Source organism: Choloepus didactylus, chromosome 23, assembly GCF_015220235.1.
Source record: "Choloepus didactylus isolate mChoDid1 chromosome 23, mChoDid1.pri, whole genome shotgun sequence".
Lineage (NCBI taxonomy): Eukaryota > Metazoa > Chordata > Mammalia > Pilosa > Megalonychidae > Choloepus > Choloepus didactylus.
The window spans coordinates 26,903,098-26,922,434 of record NC_051329.1 but is presented as its reverse complement, the minus strand read 5'-3'; the positions used below and the strand labels follow the sequence as shown (position 1 = coordinate 26,922,434).

Genomic DNA, 19,337 nt, shown 5'->3' with positions numbered 1-19,337 from the left:
CGGAGCCCCACCTCAGGCAAGCCACCCCCTCCCCTTCTTCTATCCTGTGACCATGTGGGGAATGATTGCCTTCCTGGATATGACCTCAGAACCCCCAGGGGGCTGGCCAGAGGCCTGGCCAGAAAGTCTGGGCATCACAGAAGGTCAGCTCCACTCCAGCTCAGAGCCCAGCTCCCTCACCTCATGCAGGCCTCTTTTTCACCCAGCTGAGGCTTGGAGCAGGGAGCAGATGCTCAAGCACAGTCCCAGCCTGGAAGCTGAGGCCCAAACACAGCCCTGAGGAACACGTGACTCCATCCATCCTGGTGGCAGATTGACAGACACCTACCCACAAACTTCCATCACCAGTTTTTTTCCCATGGTGCTGCAGTTCTGGGATGCCCAGTGACCAAAGTACCCTCGGTCCTATAGAGGATTTGGTTGTGGGGTTTTCTTTGGTGTTTTTTTTTTTTTTTAATGATTATGGGTTTCCCATGGGTGGACAGGTAATTGAAGAATGGATGGTGGACTTTTTATCTTTGGCAACAGCTTGGGCAAAGTCTGCCACCTTCCAGCCACTGACCACTATAGGACAATTAGGAAAGCCTGGCTCTGAGCATGCCCCATCAGGAAGACCCAAAGCTGATGATTTTTGGAGGCCCTGAGTTCTAAGGAGCCACCTGGCAAGTTAGAACAGACTCAGCTGTCCTGGAGTTCTAGACGGCCTCCCCAGCCTGCCTCCTCTGAACCTTAGGGCAGGAGGGAAAGTTGACTCTGGGTTCAATCAGAGAAGTAGAATCCCTAGAAGATATAGAGTAAGAGATTTGTCACAGGTGAATGACCTCTTTCAACTGTGGGAGCAAGTTAAGCAGCCTCTGGAAGGCTGTATGTAGTCCTTGAATCTGATGCTGGGACTGAAGTTTATGGGGCAGGGAGTGGGGAAGGGAAGAGGGATGTGATGTGGAGGAGAGCAAGAACAATCTGGAAGCCCATGAAGATGGACTGAAATCCGTGTCAGTACTTGTTGCCTCTGACACTGATGGTGTGCGTGGGTGTCTTGAAGAAGCAGGGGACCTTGTCATGAAACTAAACACACACACCCAACCCAGGAGTCAGAGCTGCTGAAGGGCCTTTCAGGGGAAGGCTGGGCAGCTGCAGACTTGGCCACTGCCTCCCACCAACAAAGTGAGCCAGCCAGCCAGCTGCAACGGGAGAGAGTGACAAAAATGGCTGCTCTTTCACTTCTGCTCTCCAAATCTTGCACAAGCATCTCCCTTGTGTCCCACCCTAACCAGAAACATACAGGGAAGGGAGTTCTTGGAAATGCCATTCGGCCAGGCCAAGTTGACACGTTACAAAGCCACCACCACCTCAGAGGCATTATCACAATCCTAGCTGCTTACGTGGATTTGTCAGTTCCTCATGTCCTGCTGTCCTCTCTAACGCCCATTATCCAATCAGAAAAAGAGCCTGTGATTTGGGGGTTCTCAGACTTGGGCTTAAACTCTCAAGCCATCCCTTTCTAACTGAGACTGAACCTTAGTTTCTCCATCTGTAAAATGGGGATAATAATGTTTCACAGTTTGCAGAGGTAACATGAGGATTACACATATTGCTTGTAAGTTAACCAGGATGGTGTGTTCAGGTAACCTAGTTAATATTAACCTGAGGAAAGCACAATCAATAAATTTAATCCGTACTTATTGAAATTATAATCCCAAGATAATTTATATTTACATACCATATACATAAATAAATATATGCATATACACGTACACTGCAAATTTATCCAGCCTGCCAGTCATGGGATGTTCACTCATATAGATAATTGGAGGTTAATAGAGTCAGTGTATATTCTCATTGAACCTTAGAGTTCTAGAAGGATCCATAGAGATTTTCTAGGGTATAGGTTCCTGACCTGGTCTTCAAGGGCCTTTGAACTTCCAGGTTGTGATTTTCCATGGAAATAATCCATTTTTTCCATTAGCTTCTCAAAGGGGCATCTCTGTGATCCATAAAAGGTTAAGAACTGATCTAATGCCACCCCTCTATTGTGGACGATTAGTCTTTACATATATTTATATCTGTTCATTTTGTGGTAGACCCCAAATGATTCGTGCCCTTGTCTTACTCCCTCCCCTTTGAAAGTGGGTAGGACTTGTCAATATGATGCATTTCATTCCTGTGGTAAGGTATGTCATATGGCACTCAATTTTAAAAGAGGGAGATTTTCCAGGTGGATCGCACCTAATCATACGAACCCTTTAAAAGCAGAGCATTTTCTCCAGCTGGTAGCAGAAGAGGAAATAATAGAGATCGGAAGCATGAGAAGGATTTGACCCGAGGGAGGTTCTCCGTTGATGAGACAGAGGGGCCCATGGGGCAAGGACTTGAGCCTCGCCTCCAGGAGCTGAGAGTGGGCCCCGGCCAACAGCCAGCAGCAAAACAAGAACCTCAGCAGCAAAACAAGGAAATGAGTTCCGCCACAACCAGTGGGCTTGAGAGAGGACCACAAACCCCAGAGAAGTAGCAGCCCTGCTGACACCTCAATTTCAGCCTAATGAGACCCTAAATGGAAAACCAGTCATGCCATGCAGAACTTCTGACCTACAGAACTGTCAACTAATAATTGGGGGTTGTTTTAATCCCCAAATTTATGCTAATTTGTTATTTAGCCATATAGTTGTAGTGTTAATCACAGTGTCCACCACAAGGTTCACTGTGTTATACATTCCCATATTTTAATCTATAACTTTCTTTCTGGTGACATACATGACTCTAAACACCCTGAAATAGAAAAATTCTAAAAAATATACAGGTTCAAAGAGAAGTACAGTGAAAAGTCTCCCTTCGCTGTCCTTCAGCCACCCAGCTCCCTTCACTATAAGGGATCAATGTTATTAGTTTCTTAAGTTTCCTTCTAGAGTGGTCTCTGTTTATGCAGCAAATAATCTAGATTTTCTCTCCATATCTGTCATGTTGGCCTCTGACTTCCACATTCCTCAAAAGCCTGCTGATCCTTGACTGTTTCCTATACCTGGGTGGGGATCTGGACATGGGGTGGGCTTGTCCATGGAGGTCCTCACTGCAGGGGAACCCAATTCCTTCCTTGCCTCTTTAGGAAGCTCCCCCTCCATTATGCCTGGTGTCCCCCTGTCCCAGGGGCCCTCAGCTCCTCTCCTCAGAGTGAACCTCTAGTCTCCTGTTGGATTTGGGTGGGGGGGAGTTGCCTGGGAGTCAGAGTTGGCCAAGGATCTAGGGGTTTCTAACTGCTTCTCTGACTTTCCATCAGTCCATAGTCCATTCTTCAGCCCTGCTTTCAGTATTTTCCAGTGCTAGCAGTTCCTGAATCTTTGGAGTTCTGCAGTGTACGCTGAACTCTTGCTCTTTGGCTTCTCTGTTTGTGGCTTAGGATTCAGCTAAACCAGTAACCTCTTATCCATCTCCTTCCCAGCATCTAAAATGTCATTATCATCCCCTTTCTTGTTCTCATTGTCCTTGAGGATTTGTGCCTTAAAAAGAAATCCCTTTACTGTTGTTCCAGTGGTTTTAAAAAAGTCAGGCTAAATGCATGTGTTGAATTCACCACCTTACCCAGAAGTCTCAAGAAGTGTTTAAGAGAGGGTGTTTTATTTGCCAGGTATAGGGTCACTTTTCAGGTTTTATTCTTGATCTTTATGTATTTGATTGTAGTCAAAGAACGATGTATGAACGATTTCTGCCACAATAGCATTTATTGTGCTCTAATTCATAGCCTTTAATAATCACAATCAATAGTGTTTATTTAGTGCTTACTAGGTGTTGCTTTAAGAACTTCGCCTACATTATCTAGTTTAAAATAGGGTTTTAGTCCCATTTTCAAGATGGGGAAGCTGAGGCTCAGAGAGGCTAAATAATGTGCTCATGGTCACACAGCCACAAAGTGGCTGAGCTGAATTAATATTAATACAAATAGGAGCTTACTTGTATTGCTAGGGGGTAGGAGGGAGCTTATTGGTGCCAGGCATTGCATATAACTCCTGTAATTTGAACTTCATAGCAAACTTGCAAGGAAGCACAATCAGCTCCATTTTCCAGGTTGGAAACTCAGGTGCCACAGCGTGGGATAGGAACCCAAGTGTGGTTCAGAGTCTGGGCTTTTTTACTTTTTGAATTTTAACATAATTTTTTAGAGCAGTTTTAGGTTTACAGAAAAATTGTGCAGAAAGTACAGATAGATCCTATCCCCCCTCCCCCGCCCAGTTTCTCCTCTTCCTAATATTTTACATTACTGTGGTACATTTGTTACAATTGATGAACTGATGTTGTCACCTTAATATTAACCATAGATCATAGTTTGCATCAGGGTTCACTTTCTATGTTGTTCAGCTCTGTGGGTTTTGACAAATGCATAGTGTCATGTACCCACCATTATGGTATCATACAGAATAGTTTCACTGCCCCAAAAATGCCCCTGGCCCCACCTATTCATCCTTCCATCCTCTCCCAGAACCCCTGGCAACTATTGATCTTTTTACTGTCTCTATAGTTTTGCCTTTTCCAGAATGTCATATAGTTGCAATCATACCATATGTAGCCTTTTCTGACTGGCTTCTTTACCTTAGCAAGATGCATTTCAGGTTCCTCCCTGTCTTTACGTTGCTTGATAGCTCATTTCTTTTTATTGCTGAAAACTACTCCTTTGCATGGATGTGCCACACAGTTTGTTTATCCATTCACCTATTGAAGGACATCTTGGTTGCTTCCAATTTTGGGCAATTGTGAATAAAACTGCTATAAACATTTATGTGCAGGTTTTGCGGGGATATCAGTTTTCAACTCATTTAGGTAAATACCTAGGAGTGAGATTGGAGCTTGGGTCTTTTCAATTGCACCCATGAAAGGTGGCTCAGCCCAGCTGTACCTGAGAGAGCAGAGCTCTTAAAGAGGCAGCCTGTGGTGGCCGAACCAGAAGGGAGTGGGCAGCACTTTGCACCTGGGAAAACCAGGGGTGGGTGTAATGAGCATTTGCGGCAGGGGGAGGTGAGGGCAGAGGAGGGGTCCTGCCAGGTCCTTGTGCTGTCCTGTCCTCAGCATCTGGGAGGCTGGCATTGTTACTGAGGCAATGGACAAAGTCACCTTTTGCCTCATTCTAAAAAAGATTTGAGGCAGATTTTAGAAAATTATAGGATAAAACCAGCAAACAGCAGGGAGCAAGCAAACAAAGAAATTAAAGTAAAGCAATAATGATCACATAGGAAGACTCTAGAAACAAGGTGGGGACACAGAAACACCTACTGTGGGGCCTGCACCATTTTTAGATGGAGTGTGTGTGTGTGTGTGTGTGTGTGTGTGTGTGTGTGTGTGTTGGCATAGTCATGGCACCCATGCACCCTCTAGTGGGCACAGAGGGAAATAACACTAAATTTGTTTAACATATATTTATTATGCACCTGGTGTGAGTATTTGTGGCTGTGGCCGGGGTTGGGGTATGGGGGCTTGTGATGGGAAAGACATGCCCTGAGCTTCTGTTTGTAAAAAAGGGGAAGGGACTCGCTGAAGGTCACACAGTGCCAGTAGCAGATCCTGGGTCATTTGGTGACACCACAAGAACTCCATCCTTCCTCTGATTGGATGAAAACCAATCAGGGCAGGTAAGGGTGGGGGAAGGGAGGAGCAGGGTCCCTGTAGTCACCAGCCCTGGCTTTGACTTCCAGCTCTGCCCATTGCTGCAGTGTGAAGTTGGGAAAGCCCCTCAACTTCTCAGGACCTCGACACCCTCATCTGCAAAATGGGCCATTCATGAGGCCGGTGAGGGTTAAATGAAGTGATGGACATCAAGGGCATGCAATGGTGCTTGGCCCATGGTGGGTGCAGAGGTGTTTGGCCCATGGTGGGTGCAGAGTTCTCAGGGAGGAGAAACTGAGGCCCAAAGAGGTGGACAGCCCTGCCCCATGTCAGCCAGCGCAACGGTGAGTTGGAAAATAAGAAAGGCTGGGAGAGACACAGAAGGTGATGTCATTGCTAGTTATGGTATATTTGTTGGGAGAAGTCAGCTCTCTCCTCCAGGTGGGCTTTGTGATCATTGGCTCTGCTCCACTCATCCTGGGGCAAGGGGCTCCTGCTGAGCCCCTCCTGGGTCTCAGAGGGGCAGGGAAGGCCCCACATGCACCAGATGTGGCCATTCTGGCTGAAGCTGTCAGCATTTGATGGTGAGTATCTGACTCGGGCAGTGTCGCCAGCTGGGTTTAGGAAATGGGAGAGAACCCCACCCTGGCTTCCATCCTCCACCCCGGCAAGCTGTAATTATCCAGCCTTTGGCATTGAGCTGTGTCTCCTTCTTATTTATTTTTAAGCTCTGTTGCCAAGCTGAGCTGTGGGAGAGGAGGCCCAGGCCCTTGGAGAAATGGGGGAGAAACTGGCTCTGCCCAGAGCCAGGTAGTGTGTCACTGGCCCCTTGGCCTCTGTTTTCTCATCTTTACATGGGGATATTCATGGAACCTGGAATTGCTGAGAGAACTCAGTGATTAATATGTGGAAGAGCCTAGCACAGTGCCTGGTTCTTGGTAACTATTAGTAGTTGTGGTGTCCTCATCCTTCTCTGTTCAGGCTGGATGTCACCTCCTCCAGGAAGCCTTCCTTGACTTTTGAGTTTGATGCCCGAGTCTCCTGGTGCATGCCCAGTCCTTCCACCAATCACTCAGTGTTATAATTGCCCCTCTGTCTGTCTTTTTACTGCATGCAACAGTGAGCCCCAAAAAGGCATCGTGCCCCATCTTGCTCACTACTGTATCCCCAGTGTGGCTGGCTCAGATAGGAGTGACCAATATATTTTAGTAAATGAATGAATGGGACTTGCGAGAGCCATTGGGACCAGGCCTTTGTCTCTGCCACTTACATGCTGTTCAACTCAAGCTCTCCAAGTTCCTGTTCCCCCACAGATAAATGAAGCTAAGAACAGGCTCTACCTCACAGGGCTGATGTAAAGAGCAAATGAGACACTGCTCTGTCACTCTCCTCAGACAGACTGTGGACTCTCTGATGTTAGCGCCTTTGCCTCACCCATCTGTCCATCCAGGGCCAGCCCAGAGCTGGCTCAGAGCAGGGCTCGGGAAATACTTTCTGAAGGACTCGGGCACCTGGCTCTCTCACATTGGAGGCCCTGTGCGGCTTTCCTGCCTCTCCACTGTCCTTACCCCTGGAATGCCCTTTCCTTCCATTTCAGCCATGGAACTTCAGCCTCATTTGGCAAGGCCTGGCCCAAATGCCACCCTCCCCAGGAAACCCTTCCCCAACAACCTGCCTCCTTGGACCCGTTTCCTTGGAAATCTTATAGCTTTGACTGTTTCTACCACTTACTTGCTGCTTTTGCATAAGCTCTCCAGCTTGGTATCTAAGTTTGTTTGTTTGTTCTGTTGGGTAAGTCTTTTCTTTCCATTTTAATTCCCAGTGAAATTTTATTTTCCAGTGAGGCTGATGGCATTTGTCAACGTATATCATCAGGGAAAGGTAGTTTCTCCAGACAGCTGTGCATAGCACAAAGAGCATGGCACTTATATGTACAAATGTTCTATTCATTTCCTACCTACTTGAAAAAAAGGATTAGAAAACGAATATGATATGCAATCTACTTAATATTGTACCAATGTCAATTTCCTGGTTTTGATATTATACTGTGGATATATGAGAAGTCACCATTGGCGTAAGCCAGGGGAAGCTCTGTGAAGGGTAAGGAGGACTCTATGTACTATTTTTGCAACTTCCTGTAAGTCTATAATATTTCAAAATTTATTTCAATTTAAAAGTTAAAAAAAATATTTGAGGCTGATTAAAGGCCTAAAAAAATTAAGTATTAAAGCACTAACAATATCTAGATTAGATGAGACAAAGATTTGGCTAAGTAAGCCTATTCAGTAGTATTTTTAAAAAATAATATTAGAAGACCGGTAACACCCTAAGTGCAAAACATTAAGGGATTATTTGCAAGAACAGCCATACCACGCATACACTGGAATACTAAATGTGGGTGTTGGAAATCACCAGGTAGAAATGTATATATTGTTATGGGTGAGTTAAAAATATGGAAAGATATATGAAGGATGGAAGGATATTCACCAAAATGCTGAAAGCGATTATCTCAGGGTGGTAGGATTACAGATGATTTTTTAAAATCTTCTTTTGCGTACTTGTGTATCTCACGTCTCTACAATGCAAATACTATTTGCTCAATAAAATATCTTTAAAGGGCAGTTAATTTTTAAAGGGGATGCTCGGAAATGGTCTAGGAGGAGAAAGTTAACGGTACCTCGAGTCAGGGATGAGTTGGCTATCTATAGCAATTTAGGTCCTGCTGACCCAGTGTTAAAAAGCAATGGGGCATTAGGAGGTTCTGCTTTGATAAAAGTTCCTTGGAGTGTCTGATTTTTCCCTCTGAAGGCGGAATTTCTGAAGGGCAGTAAGCGCTGGTTTGGATCTTCTATTCATAAATTGAGTCACCTTGGGCAAAACCTTGGCCCTCTGTGAGCCTCAGTTTCTCCGTCTGTAACACAGAAAGAGGACCTCACAGTTTCTACAACCTTTTCCTCCTCCATCACGCCAATATTATTTAGCGGTAAGCAGGCTCACCTCCTAGGAGCTCTATCCCGGTCTGTGGCGGAGTAGCGCCCGGCTGCGGAAGGGTTAATCCGGGTCGGCTCCGCTCCCTTCCTTGCTCCGCCCCACGGGCACCACCCCCTGCCCGGGTTGCACCTTTGACCCCGCCCCCAGGCTGTGCGTTCACCGGAAGTGCCCGCGCGCGGGCAGCTCACTTCCGCCCGGCAGGTGACAGCCTAGGGACTTAGAGCGGCCGGCGGCACGGACGCCCTGGGAGAGTTGGAGGAGGAGGCCGCGGACATTTTGCTGCTGAACCGAGCCTAGCCGTGGCTCCCGGAGCCGGTCGGACCTGCGGGTGAGCAGTCGGGAAGCCTGGCGCTGCAGAAGAGGAAGAGGGGCAGGGAGTCGGGGGTCTGAGGTGAGGGGTTTGCAGGGTCAGAGGTCACGGAGAGGACAAGGCGCTAGAGGGGCGCGAGCGGTGTTCCCGGCGCCGGGGAGGCGGAAGGTCTGCGGGTTCATTCATTCGCGCTGCCTTGGCCACCGGCCCTCCCTCCGGCTGCCCATGTCCGCAGCCCCTCCGCCCGGGAGCGGCCCTCGGACTCAGGCCCGCGCCTGGCCAGAGGGGAATCTCGGGGCTCTGGTTTTCCCCCTTCGCTTTAACCCTCATGGCCATCCTGAGGCTTCCTCGTCACTCAGGGCCTTATCTCCCTGCCAGGGTTTGAAAAGAAAAATAAGTAAATAAAAGAACTAGAAATGACTCTGCGCCGCCGGCTCCAAGGATAGTCTTGGGCTGGGTCTGCCCGTAGGCGCCTCACGCACAAGTTGACTGAACCGGGACACCTGTAATAATTCCAGAAATATTGACAAAATGGTCACTACTCGTTATTGAGTCCCTACTTTGTACCAGGCACTGTGCTATACAATTTACTTACAAGGCCACATTTAAATCTGTCAACGACCCTTGTGAGGTAGCTACTGTTGTTATTCCCGTTTTGTGGGTGAGGAAACTGAGGCACACAGAGGCAGAGTCAGGATTCGTGCCCGAGTTTTCAGGGACCTGCCAAGTGCAGGGACCCGCAAAGTGCAGGGACCAAGGAGAGTCTGGAACCTGGTTAGGGTTTAGGGACTATTTAATATGTTTAACTGCCCTTATATTTATTTGGGTCTATGTAAAAATGTAGCCTATTGCTTCTTGTCTCATCTTCATAGAGGTCATTTATGTCCCTGCCCATGACTCATTTTCTTTAGGACTAAACAATCCTGCAGGCTGTTGCTGTAAGTGTGATAAGTGATTTACCTTCCAGTGCAAGAATGGAAGTGTTTCCTGACTATTAGGAACTGTGAGCCCTAAAACAGGCTATCTATGAAGCTAATTTAGGAATATCAGGAACCTCTCTTGAAAGTGGTTGAACTGCATTCCTTTTGGAGTAAAGAGAAAAGAACCAAGTGACCCCTAGGTGATCTTTTGGCCCTAAGTTCTGGAAGAATGCTCTCAAGGAAAGGGTCTGTACCTCTTTGAGAAATGTACTGCTTCATGGCTTCTTGCCTGAGGAGTTGGTGAGGTGGTTTGGTGGCCAGAGGATTAGGTGCTGTAAATCTGAGCACTTATTCATTTGAAGACTTTCACTTGCTCTAGTTTTGCCTCAGTTTCCCTGACAGCAGCACAAGGAACCTGTTCCCTCTCTACCCACTCCTGGGTGTTATAAACCTTAATGAACCTGTGAAGACTTCCATGTGTTTCTGAAGAAAGCTGTGATATAAATATTACTGTGGTGTGCCCCACCCCCCACCTCTTAACCTCTATGATCTGTTTTCCTAGTTCTATTGAATTCACAGAAACTTAATATTGTTACCTTATCCCCATCCTTTCAAAAGAGGCTTTGAGATGAAGCGGCTTGTCACATTTGGTAGGAACATGAGCAGAGCTCAGAGCATCTGGCTTTCTGCCCTAAATTGAGCCTACTGGGCTCCTCCAACCTCTTAGAAATTATCACGAGGAGCAGCTTCACTAGTTATCAAAGAATCAGATCCCTCAGAGGTTGTGTGGAGATCTGTTGAGTGGGGGGTTGAGCAGAGGCTTCACCCTGAGCAGTTTGAAGGTACTCAGAGGTATGATGGAAAAGGCTCTCCCCAACTCCGCATCGGTCAGCTCTGGGTCCCGACCCCAGCTCAGCAACTTACTGATAGTGTAACATGGACAACTTATTTAGGTTAGACCTCCTTTACTGCAACTATAAAATAACACTGATCACCCTCCCCACACATGCTGATGGTTGTGGGGGGTAAATGAGGAAATTAGTGCCGAGTACCTGGCACAGAACCTGCTATTGTGATGGGTGCTTGGCTCTAGGCCAGTTGATGCCCGCTGGGGGGCCTGTGCCCGAGGAAGGCTGGGTTGTGGGGCATGACTTCCTGCTACAAACAGAAACCTTATGTACACAGGACTTCTTGGACCCTTCTCGTTTCACTTCCTAAAAGTATTTCAGAACAAGTTCATTCTATTTGTCCTGCTGACTCTAGGCTTAGACTTTCATGTTTTTCTAATCACCCTAAATAAACTCCTGGAACTCTTGCATGTCTTGACTGCTCACTTCCCAGAAAACCCCCACATCTGGCACCAAAGCCTTGACATGCTGGCAGTGAGTAAACAGGGCTTGGGTATGGGTTTTGCACTTTAGTGTATTTCTTAAAGCTGAGAGGGCATCTGTTCCTTGAAAATGTTTCTTTTTCTCAATAGATCGTTGCCTAAGAAAGGTGGTTGACAAATGATCACAGCCCAGAAATGATCTTTCTGTTCTCTGTCTCTTCAAACAGAGCTTAAATACTCCAGAGAGAAAACATCACTTAAGCAGTTGGGGAGTCCTTAGAAAAATCCTGCTTGAAAATCCATCAGTGGTTCCTCCTTGCCCTCTGACTAAAGCTCACATTTTAATCACGGCCTTCATGGCATTTTGGGATCTGACCCATGCCTGGCTTGCTGTCTTGCTTCATCTCTCCTACCCCACGCTTCTGCCTTCTCTCAAGCTCCAGTCAAACTCAACTGCTTGTTACTACTACAAGCTCCAACTTTATATCTCCAAGCGCCAACTTTATATCTCAGTGTCTTTGTGCTGTTCCTTCTGCCTGAACACCGTTTCCTGCCCCCTTCCCCCACTGATTTTTTCTGGACCACCACTGGGTATCCTTCCCATCTGATCACGGTGTCCCCATCCCCACCCCACCCCCCGCCTTGCAGTCCTCAGCTAGATGCCCCTTCTTGATGTCCTGTGGCACTTATCACACTGGTTGTGAGTGTTTCTTAGTTGGCTGATTTCCAAGTAAACAGTTCTCATTAATCTTTAACAATGACTTCATCTTAACTGTTTGTGGCTCTAGCACCTGCTTAAAAGTCTGGCACATAGTAGGCGTGCAGTAAATGTTTGTTGAATGAATGAACAAATGAATTTTGCATTGAATTGTTAGGAATCCCTGACTCCTAAGGAATTCAAAGCACTTTCCAAATGATCTCCTGTCAATCCTTATATCATCCCAGGGAGATGGGAATCTGATTAGTAGTGGAGATTAAGAACTGCTCTAGAACTGCTATTGCTACCAGCCAGCCAGCCACTAGAGTGCTGGCGACCACTGCTAAGGTCATTATATGTATTGACTTGTTTTAGCCTCACAAACTCCTGGGGTATGGCCCTTCATAATTCTCCCTTTACAGTTGCAATATGGTAGTACTTGTTATGTTGTGAAGACCCAGGGAGAGCTGCTGTAGTCCCTGCTGTGACACCCCTGCCCCCTTTCCAACTCCTGTTCTTGGGTTGTCTCCTGTCGCTTAATGGAGCTGAGGGGCTTGTCTGTGGTTCTAGAAGTCTGACTCCCAAGCTCTTTGAGTCTTTGGCCTTGAACTTGGCCTCTGACCTCCATCAGGAGGGTCTCCTTGAAATCAGGGGGCATCTTCTAGTTAAGATAAAAGTATGGTGGGTTGACTTCAGACTGCCCAGAGTTCATTTTCAGTCTGGAAATGTTAGTCAGTGATCTCCCAGGTTACCTTCTCTCCTGTGGACTATGAGCTGGAAGGTGGTAGATTTGGAAATCAGATCTCAAAGACTTTAAAACCAACCCTTCAGTGTTTGTTTTAAACCATTTCAACAGCTGAGCTCTGTAGAGGTGTACATCTGGGAGGCAGATAATTTTTACCCCACTCCAGTTGCTTTTAGGATCTTAAGCATATTGAGAGTAGAATGAAGATATTTCACTGTATTTAGCTGTTGGGAATGAATCTATAGTCTTTATTCTCTTATCTCTAAGGGCTGGATGGCTGGATGTTGAGATAGATACCTAGGGCAGAAATTTTGTAAGTCCAGCATTCATTCATTATTATTTTTTTTTTTTTAGGTTATTATCTGTCTTTATTTTATTTTATTTTTTTTCTTTTTCATTCATTCTTTATTGAGCCCTGCTGTGTGCCTGGTGCATAGTGTGATGAGAGGAAAACAAGCCAGACATAGTTTCTGCTCTAAGGACAGTTTCTGCTTCTAGCTTACTACATTCTAATAGGGAGAGAGACAAAAAAGAAATGGAAAGCAAATGAAATGATCAGAAAAATTGATAAGCCATAAAGGAGACAGAGAGGCTTGGCAGCCAGAGCCTGTGAAAACCTAAGTCTGATCTTGGGATTCCTCTGCTCAGGATTGTCCAGCAGCTTCCATCTCACTTAGAAAAGCTGGAGTCCTCACCTTGACCTGTAAGGCCCTGCCATTCTCTCATCTCATGATCCACTGCCCTCGTTGCTCACTCAGTTTGAGCTGCATTCTCCGCCTTCCTCAAACACACCAGGCCCACTCCCACCTTTGCACTCGCTGTTCCCTATGCCTGGAAGTTTCTTCCCCCAGATACTGTCATCCGTCACCTTCTCAGGGACACTTCCCATGGCCACCCTAACTAAAATCGCAACCCCCTACCCCTGCCCCAAGCTCTCTGTCCTCCCTCCCTGCTTTGTTTTTCTCCATAGCATTTATCACTAAGATACTATATATTTTACTTATTTAGCTTGTTTGTGGTGTCTGTTACTCACCGGGATGTATGCTTCGTGAGGGGAAGGAGTTTCACTGTTTTGTTCACTGCTGCATCTCCAGCATGTAGAACAGTTTCTGGCATGTGGAAGGTGCATAGTAAATGTATGACTAAGAATTATGGGGAAGGGAGGGTGGCCAAAAAGGTGGAAGCAAACCAAGTGTCCATTAGCAGATGAATGGATAAACAAAATGTGGTACATACATAGAGGGGAATGTTATTCAGATGAAAGAAGAATGAAGTTTTGACACATGCTACAACATGGATAAACCTTGAAATCTTGTTGAGTGAAATAAGCCAGATACAAAAGGGCAAATATTGTATTGTATGATTTCACTTAAATGAAACAGCTACTGCCATACACAGGGTTGGCTTAACAGGAATTTATTGGTTCATGGTTTTCGGTATCAGCAAGGCTACGCTTTCTTCCTGAAGATGTTGCATTTGGGGCTGGCTGCCAGTGATCTTTGGGGTTCCATCACATGGATATGTCCTCTTCTTTCTCTTCTGGGTTCTTCTGACTTCCAGCCTCTAGCTTCTCATGGCTTTCTTTCTGTGGCCTTCCCTACAGGGCCCTCAGTAATAGGATTAAGACCCATCCTGATTCACTTGGCCACAGTTTAACTAAGAATTACATCTTCAAAAGGTCCTATTTACTATGGATCCAGACCCACAGAAATGGATTAAAATTAAGAACATGTTTTTTCTGGGGTATATAACTCAATCTACTGCAAACTAGAATAAGTAAGTTCATAGATGCAGAAAATAGATTACAGGTTACCAGAGGCTGGGGAGAGGGGGGGAATGCAGAGCTATTGGTTAATGGGGACAGAGTTTCTGTTGGGATGATGAAAAAGTTTTGGTAACAGATGGTGGTGATGGTAGCACAGTAGTGTGAACATAAGTAATTGCATTATATAAGTAATGTAAGTAATTGTACAAATGTAAGTGATTAAAATGGGGAATTTTGTGTTGCATATGTTACCACAATAAAAAAAAATAAAAAAAAAATACTGAGGGTGAGGTTGAGATGGAGAAATATCCGCTTCAGATAGGGTGTCAGGGCAGGCCTCTTTGAAGCTGAGATCTGAAAGATAAGTCAGAGCAGTCTGCCTGGAAGCAGGAGAGAATCATCCAGGCCAAAGGATTAGCAAGTGCAGAGACAGAAAAGAGCTCAGCAGTTAGGGAAACCCAGAAGATGGCCTGTGAGCCTGGAGGGTTGTAGGTGCGGGAAAGGCCTAGTTTTCACATCAAGGCCTCTGTCACACATTGACCCCCACTCTGCCCCTTGCCCCTACCCTCCTTTTGCCACTCTGATCCTGGTTTTCTCTCTGAGCTGCTGCCTGTGGGAGCAGACAGTGGTGATCTGGCCCCATTGAAGGAAGTGGTCTGATCATTTCTCGCACTGGAAGTATTACTGCCTAATATTCCACTCTTTGCCCTTTCTTCTCTCTCTTATCATTTATTTACTTACCTAACATTTATTGCTGTAAAATGGGCTTGGGGGTCTGGCATTTTTTATTTCAAGATATCTTTCCAACCAGAGTTGATCCTGGTAAACCCAGTGGAGGGGCCAGTGTGAAGCTGTTCTCTGGCTGAGGTTTGTTTACAAAACGTGAAATTTCCCCAAGAGGAGAGTTGAGCACTTGTCATTCAAGTGTTTAGTGAATGTCTACTATTTGCTTAGGAGCTAGGAATACAGTAATGAACAACATAGACAAAATCCTTGCCCTCCTGGAGTTTACATTATGGAGGGAGAAGACAATAGATAATGCAAGTAAATTTTATAGCATGTAGGTGACAAGTAGTTTGAAGAAAAAAAAAAAGAGGAAAGAGGGAAAGGAAGTAGGGATTGGTTGGGGTGTATACAATTTAAAATAAAGTGGTAAGGAAAGGCCTCAATGAGATCGTGGCATTTGAGTCAAGAGTTGAAAGAGGCGAGGGGCTGAGCCATAAGGCTATCTAGAGAAAGCCTTCCTGGCAAAGTGAGCAGCACATGCAAAGGCCCTGAGGTGGAAACATGCCCACTGTGTTCAATGAACAGCAAGGAGGCCCATGTGGCCAGAGTGAGGGAGAGATGGAGAAAAATTGAAGAGGTGTTCAAGATTGTAACAGTCCGGGTGGTGGTGAGAAGGGGTATGTAAGTCCTTCAAATCCTGGTAAACCTTGAAGCCATCAAAGAGGCTTTGGCTTTACTCTGAGTGAGATGGGGGAAATGCTGGAGGGTTTTGAGCAGAGGAGAGACACTGTGCCTTAGACTGTAATAGAATCATTCTGGCTGTTGATGAGAATGATGAGTTGTCGGGAGCAGTGTTGAATCAGTGGAATCAATTTCAGTGGGAGACGATGGTGGCCTAGACCAGGAGGTAGTGATGCAGCTGGTGTGACGCCGACTCATGAATTCTTGATTCATTTTGAAGGTGCACTCAATAAGATTGGCTGGTAGACTAGATGTGTGTGAGGGTGTATGTTATCAAGGGTGACTGATGTTTTTGGCCTGAGAACCTGTAAAGACGGTCTTGGCAGTAGCTAGATGATGATGAGTGCAGGAGGAACTGGTTTGTGGGTGGGGACGGGGTGGGCAGGAAGCAGGTGGTCAGTTTCTGTCATTTAAAATTTGAACTGTCTGTTAGCCATACTGACATTCAAGTGGAGCTGAGAGTTCAGGGCAGAGGGTGGGTCTTGGGGGGTTGAATTGTGAGTTGGCAGCACATAGATGAGACTCAAAGTCCCGACTCTGTATGAGATCACCAAAGATGTGAGTGTAGATGGAGAAGGGAAGAGATACCAGGCCCAAGGCCTGGTGTACTCCAGGGTCAAGAGGAGGCAGAACCAGCCCACAGAGACTGAGAAGGAGCAGACAGTAAAGTAGGAGGGAAACCAGAAAAGCGTCGCATCCTGGAATCCACATGAAGAAAGTATCTTAAGGAGGAGGGAGTGATCCTACTATGTTAAATGCTCCTCATCAGGAGGGTTGCCATTTGACACATCTGCTACATCCACTGCAGGGAGGATCTGACACACCCTGGCATCCAAGGCCAATCTTGAAGCTCTTCTCCTAACCTCATCTCCAAATCCTTTCCTTTAGCCAGGTAGGGGTTCTCACAGACTCCAGATCACAAATGCTTGCTTTGGCCTTGGATAAGTCACTCTCAGCATCTTTAATTCCTCATTTTCAAATGGGTTACTGTCATGGTTTGGAGCTATGTATTCCAGAAAAACGTGTTCTTAAACTTAATCTATTCCTGTGGGTGTGAACCCATTGTAAGTAGGACCTTTTGATGAGGTTACTTCAGTTAAGGTGTGGCCCAATTCAACAGGATGGGTCTAAATCCTATTACTGGAGTTCTTTATAAGCAGACTGAAATTCAGACAAGAAAATGCTGCAAAGGAAGCAACCAGAAGCTGAACATTAATGGAACTCAGAAGAGAAGGGAAAGGCCGGGAGAGGCTGCCAAGTGCATTGCCATGTGACAGAGGAGCCCAGGAACAAGGATCATCAGCTGCCAGCCCCAGAATGCCAGTCTTTGCAAAGAAAGCATCACCTTGATGATGCCTTGATTTGGACTTCTGGCTTCAAAACCGTGAGCATAAATTCCTATTGTTTAAGCCAACTCATTGCATGGTATTTGCTTGAGCAGCCAAGAAACTAAAACAGTTACCTTGAGAATTAAATGAGACAGGGGTTGTTGATCATTTAGCACAGAACCTGAACCCCAGCTAGCCCTCTTCAGTGGTGGGGTTAGTTTAATTGTTCTCAGTTTGCTCCCTTGCTTATGTGGGCATTTTGTCATCTTCTCCATCTCTTTCCCACTCCCTTTCTAAACCTGACCCATCCTTTCTTGTCCAGCCACACCTTCCTTCATCCAGGAGGGCTTCCCTTCTCACTCTGCCTGTTTTGGACCCTTCTCTGGACTTCAGTGGCAGTTAACTGAAGGACAAGCATTCTTGCTTCCCCCACAGCCCTTTGTCTAACTTCCGAGTCTGTAAGACCCCAGTGGAAAAATATTTTTTTTACTTTATTTACATGGGGGGGACAGTCCAGGTGTGGAACAGAAGGTGCTCTGCCTTGTTGCATGTGCTAAATGGATGCTACAAAGTGTTCCACTTTATAATTGGGAAAACTGAGATTGCAAGGAGCCTGACTTGGCCATGATTGGTAATAAAGTTCTGTTTTCAGAAATCTCTTAAGTCTCTGTGGCTTACAACATAGTCACCTGGTGTGGGGTTGCAGGCAGGAATTAGTTCTTGCATTTGACTACTGATTTCTTCCCTGTAAAATCTGAAAAGGATTCTTGGTGAACAGAGGACTGATAATTCTTGTTCTTTGGTCTCTACTTCATCCTCTTGATAAACTTAGGTATTGTTCAGAAGAAGCCTGTTATTATTATTATTTTTTGCCAAGTCCAGGGGAGCTTTTCTTTTCTTGGTGGCAGATCTTTCCACACATGACTAATGGTAAATTAGTTAAGAGCTGGCACCTGATTGTAGAATAAGGTTCTAGAGACTCAGTATTGATATAACAACATTTGCATATGGCATTTGTCTGCCTTTAGTTCCTTTTCATTTTGAGGTTCTTTTACTGCTAGTGGGTCTCAGGGGATTGATTTTGACTAGTCAGTTTTTGTCCAAATCCAAGAAGGCCCATAATACTGTAAGTTGATCCAGACGTGCTTTCACTAGGCATGTTACCAAAGTTGATGTTCCTGTTGTCCCAACTGGATGGGCTGGCCCTAAGATACCCTGTAATTCAACAGCTGAGGGCGTTTGCAGGGTATGTGGCAACCCATTTCACATACCGTTGAGCTGAGGCTGTGTTTTTGCAAGGGCACTGAGAGAGGAGGGGTTGCGCTGCTGGGTAGGATGGGGCATGTGAAACATCATTATGGGGAAGGGATGGAGAGATGGCGCTACTGTTTTCTAGCTGTGTGACTCTACTCAAATGCCTTTACCTCTCTGGGCTTCCGTTTTCTCACTGGTAAATTTGTGATAATATTCATACCATCTTCACAGATTCGTGTGAGGGTTAAATTTAAAGCTCTTTGCATAGTGTCTAGCCCAGTGTGCACATCCATTTGCCGCTACTACTATCGCTGTTCCAAATGTAAGGCCGAGCCTGAAGAACACGGCTTATTATCTCATGCTTGCTGAACCGACTTGAAAAGCCTGTCTGTCTCAGTTTGATGGCCATGTTGTCTCAGAGGGAAAGTCTGCAATCTGGTTTCTCAACTTCTGACTCATCTTATTTAATCTTTCAGGTGGCCTTACTATTGCTGTGTCTGTAAAGTGAACTTTAGTATTTACCTGTGAGGACCCTTTCCCTTCTTAAAAGGAGACTACTCTTACTGAGTGGTGAGTGGTGGGGAGTAGAATCATCATCTGGGTCAAACTCTAAGCTTCGTGAGGGCAGGACACAGTCTAGAGCAGGACACAGAGTAGGTGAGTGTGTGAAACAAATCAGTCTCTGTCCTTGAGACAGCATCAAAACAGCAACACACCTGGGATCAGAGTGTAGCTTTTCTGTTGCAGATGAAGAAGAAACGATGGTACCACTCTAGTCCCTTTTATTCCCTCCTTTCCTAGCTTAGTCATGACTGTCCCTGAGCTAATGTGTGCCTTGGAGCAGGTCCCTGGACAGCTGTTCATCAAGTAAAGGGTTAACATTGACAGCTTACCACTGATGTTGGAAATCACCAACACAGACTCTTAGAGAGCAGTTTTCCCAA

General features: G+C 45.8%; 1 protein-coding gene across 6 annotated transcripts in view; it reads left to right on the top strand.

Annotated features, from left to right (window-relative positions):
• The first annotated feature begins 8,758 nt into the window (after positions 1-8,758).
• AP1B1 (adaptor related protein complex 1 subunit beta 1) overlaps positions 8,759-19,337 on the top strand; it is a 54,576-nt gene continuing 43,997 nt past the window's right edge. For 3 of the 6 annotated variants that reach the window (XM_037816708.1, XM_037816707.1, XM_037816706.1), the window contains exon 1: positions 8,760-8,905. The gene's annotated coding sequence lies outside the window, so the exon portion shown is untranslated. Of the gene's footprint in view, positions 8,969-19,337 lie in introns of all 6 variants that reach the window. The other 3 variants (XM_037816704.1, XM_037816705.1, XM_037816709.1) reach the window with 3 other exon arrangements.